Source organism: Macrobrachium nipponense, chromosome 15 (assembly GCF_015104395.2).
Source record: "Macrobrachium nipponense isolate FS-2020 chromosome 15, ASM1510439v2, whole genome shotgun sequence".
In the NCBI taxonomy this organism is placed as follows: Eukaryota; Metazoa; Arthropoda; class Malacostraca; order Decapoda; family Palaemonidae; genus Macrobrachium; species Macrobrachium nipponense.
This window is the reverse complement of record NC_087208.1, coordinates 47164298-47169054: the sequence shown is the minus strand read 5'-3', so window position 1 is coordinate 47169054 and position 4757 is coordinate 47164298.

Sequence of the window (4757 nt, the reverse complement as noted above, 5' to 3'; positions counted from 1 at the left end):
TCCAGCTTCTGAAGACTTCTTAGGCTCCAGTGATCCAGAATGTCCTCCTCGGTGCATTACAATTAGCTCCAGGGAATATCTTCGGGCCTCTGAAGACTTCGGCTTCTGAAGACTTCTTCGGCTCCAGTGATCCAGAATGTCCCCTTCGGTTCAATGCGATAGGCTCCAGGGAATGCTTCGGTCTAGTGTTCCGAAGTCTTTATCTCTCCCCCACACACACACACTAACACATACGTAACACTTTCGCCCTTGTACTATGACTATATACTGTGTGATTCAAAAATTATAAAGTTTACTGTGAAATCATGAATTTCTTTAAAAACTGTTATTCATTTAGAGGGACAAAACCGGGAATTTCATATGGAAAAGAGCATTGAAAAAGAAACAATTAACTTATGCTCTTCCTCCACATCGGCCTAGACACTATAGACTCTATCGTTATAAGGATAATTCTTGTGTACTACACGTTTCCCTACAATACTAAGCTGACTCTACAGGAAAAGCTATCGCTATCAAAGTGGTGACGTTTTTCCGTGTATTTGTTCTAACTGTTCATTTTGTTATAATTTATTTGAACAGCTAATTAATATTTGATACCTACTAGGTGTCTAATTGCTCCCTTCTCTCTTAGTTATATTAGTATGTAACTCTGATGTTCATCCTTGATTGTTCTTTTTTAGTAAATAATACTGAATCATAATACGAAGTACAATCTCGTTTCTAAGAAGTTTTTGATAAAATCAGACCTTTGTCTTGTGTGTAAATCTTCGTATATTGGTAAAAATACCTTCAAAATCCCTTAGCTTTTGGTAATTACTGTGCCTTGAGGATTTTAAGTGTGATTTTAACAACACATCATGATTTTTATGCAAGAAAAGTGGATTCATTTGGCTTTATTTTGCACATTTTTATTCTGATATTTAAAACATGAGGAGGGTTAAAACTGGTTGATTTAGTCAAGAGCAGAAAGCAAAAGTTCAGAATAATGAGCTGAAAATAAAACAAAAATTAACATTCTTACTTAGAGGTTTTTAATAAAAATATTTAGCAAAAAAAAAGGGATTAGATAAAACAGTAGTTAAAATATATATCTATAAGCGGAAAAAAAAAAAAAAATCCCTAACCGGGAGCTATCCTGCTTCCTCCATGATCTTTGTTCACATTTCGTTACCCTTCAGTCTTGACGTATCCCTGTCTAACGTCCACAATTACGATTTTATATCATCATTTACTAGCTTTCTTCTATGAAAGTCGAATTTCCTTGGTTAGAATATTCTTTAAAATCTTCATATTTTCTTTTATATTTTCATTTTCTAGTTTTCTTCTATGAAGGTCGAATTTCTTCAGTTAAATAAATCTTCTTTGAAATTTTCATATTTATTTTAAATATTTTCTTCTCCATCTTTCTCGTGTGAAGGTTGAATTTTTTTTGTTTCAGTTAACTATTCTTTATTTTCACGTTTTCATACTTTCTTTATTATGTCTTTTCTAGCTTTTCCTCCTCCATGAAGGTCGATGTTTCTCCCGTTAAAATATTCTTTAAAAATTTTCAAAATTTTCTTTAAAAATATTTTCACTCTTTAAACAGTATTTTCTTAAGTTCTTGATATTTTTTATCATTCACTGATTATTTCTTGGAAAAAGATGAACCTTTTATTTCAATGCATTTTCTATTAACAAAATTTCATTATTACATTTATATATTTTTTTTCAACTTCCATCTTTTTCCTCACTTATCGTAAGTCCTGAATAATTATTTATTTAGTATTTACTAAATATTCTTTTTACAGATGAATGTCTGACATTCAGTTTCTACTAGTCTCGATTTAGCTCTTGAAACCTTCAAATAATATTTTTACTATTTAAGGCAAATATTGCGAAATTAATTATCAAATATAAAATATTATAAATGAAAAATTCGAATTTCAAATATGTGTTCCAACTGTTATCTTAAACGCAAAAAAAAAAAAAATTACTTGATAATGCTTCTTTGAGCCAGATTCTTTTCATATTAATACATCATAACCCGGTTATCGTTTTTCTTATTAACTACATCTAACCGGGTTATGTTTCATATATACATCATAACCCGGTTATCTTCTCATATTAATACATCATAACCCGGTTAGCGTCTTTATTTATACATCATAAAACCCGGTTATCGTTTCAGATTAATACAAATCATTAACCTGGTTATCATTTCATATTAATACAGCATAACCCAGTTTCCATTTTTCATATTTTAAAAAACATCATAACGGGTTATCGTTTCATCTTAATACATCATAAAACCGGGTTATCATCTCTTATCATACATCATAAACCCTGTTATTTGTTTTCTTATTAGTGCATCATAACCCAATTATCGTTTCATATTACATCATAACCAGGTTATCATCTCTTATTCATATCATAACACCCTGTTATGTTTCTTATTAGTCATTTATAAACCAGTTATCATTTTATATTAATACATCATAACCTGGTTATCGTTTCATATCCATACATCATAACTAGCGCTGCCTGTTTTTTTCCCACAGATTGATCTTAGAGAAAGCAAAAAACAACAGATAAACGAACAAGCAAAAAATGACGTCATCCCGACCAAAGAAGGCTGGATTATCCGACCGCAAAATAAACATCGGACGAGATAAAAATGAAAATAATGTTCCATAGATGTGAAGGGACCAATCTTAGCTGATCGGGCCTCACGGGTCATTTCTCCCCGTACCACGAAGGGAAAAATTTTCCATAGATGTATTCCACCCCCCCCCCCCACCCCGTCTCTCTCTCTCTCTCTCTCTCTCTCTCTCTCTCTCTTCTCTCTTGCTCTCCTCTCTCTATTTCCCTCGTCCAAGGGAGGGATATGACGATCTAACACAATGCCTGTAGAATGTTCCCTGATGCGGAAGAGACGATAATGCACTCTGGTAAAATTCTTTTAACCTGTTCTCGTTTTTGACAACCCAAATACGTTATTTAGGAAGAGTTTAGAGAGGGGAGAGAGAAAGACGATTAGGACCAGGATATCACTGTGTCCTGATGATGATTCCGGCTAGCAGGATTTAATTATAATTAAGTGGTTTAATGGCGTCCCAAATTGTCATGGTTTTTTGCAGGCTTAATTTGGTATATTCGGTTATATAGTGTTTGAGGTGTTTTTGCCCTAGATTAATGGAAGGGGTTGTCTAGGACCCATCCAAGTCTTGACAGACCCAACTTATCTAACAGTACGGCAAACAATGTGTGTGTAAACATATATATATATATATATGTATAACTGAATCACGAAAGTTAGGAACGTGATAAATCCATAAAATAAAGATAAATACCTCGAAGGAAAAAATAAAACGAAGGAGTCGCAAGAAACTTTTCGACTTAAAAGTCCTTTACTGAGCAGATACTGACATAAAACGAGAAAACAATACAAGAAGGTTCGTATAACTGACAGATTAGGGATTATAAAGGGATTAGTACTAGAATTTTCCGAAACACAACCTGGAAGATAAGAAAAACCTTCCCAAACAAGCATAAATAATGGGTGCAATTAAAAGGTTTAAAGGGGACAATCATCTCAGATACAATTTCCAGACAAATTAAAGGATTATAGGTGACAGCTATTCGGAACTGGTAAAACAAAAAAACCATATTCACAAAAACAGACAGACATTACATTACAAACCCCAAAATTTAATAACTCTAAGGCAACTGATTTTTTATTTAAAGTCAGTAATAATATCTTGAGGTCATTTCTTAAAAACATGTTACAGATACAAGGGTCTTAAATGAAAAAGGCCCCCGACTAACATTGAAATTACAATGAAAAGTAAGTTGTATTAAAGCAGATTCTAAAAAGATTTCGTGATAAGACAATCTCTGACCTGCAATTACTGAAAAAAACTATCAATCCAATTAAATTCGGTGGTTGTTTCACTTAAATGAATGAATAATGCATAGATTTTGCCCAGTTACAAAGTACTTATGCTGGCTTAGCCTTACTTCTAAGCCTTTGCTGGACTGTCCGAGATAGAATGAAGGACAATCCATACATGGAATGTTATATATTATGTTGTTGCTTTCTCTGGGGCCATTTTTTATCACATTCCTTTTTAGTGTGTTATTATAGGAAAAAACAGGTGACATTAAAAAGCTTTTAACAATGGTTTAAGGTGTGTGTGTATTACAGTATAAAACTTTTTCGTTGGGCTTTATTATAAACCAAATGTCTAATATATGTGAAGGGATAGCATAAAATCTTTCCTATTTGCTATGTATTCAATTTTCTTGATCCAAATATTGTGGACTGACAATGCGCAATGCTCGTAAAAAACATAGAGAGGAAAAAATTGATATTTTTATGTTAAGATGGTGGGCCTGAAAGAAGAAAATGAAACATAAGTAAGTTGTGTCGGTTTCCTATAAATACTGAATTACATTGAAATGGTTCTCTATGTATCAAAAACATCTAAGAAAGGGAGGGCAATTGTCTTTTTCTAATTCTAGAGTAAAACTTAATCGATTGTACCTGGTTATTTAATTTAGAGGAGTAATCATTTACAATCAATACCGACAGGGAAGAACAAGCTAAACAATCATCAACGTAACGACACCACTTTACAGGAATATAAAATGATATTAGGTAAGTAGCGTTTTTTCAAAGAATTCCATGTACAGGGTTTGAGAGTGGTGGTGATAAGGATTTTCCCATTGCCATGCCAAAATTTATTTGTTGATAAAATTCACCATTTGAATATAAA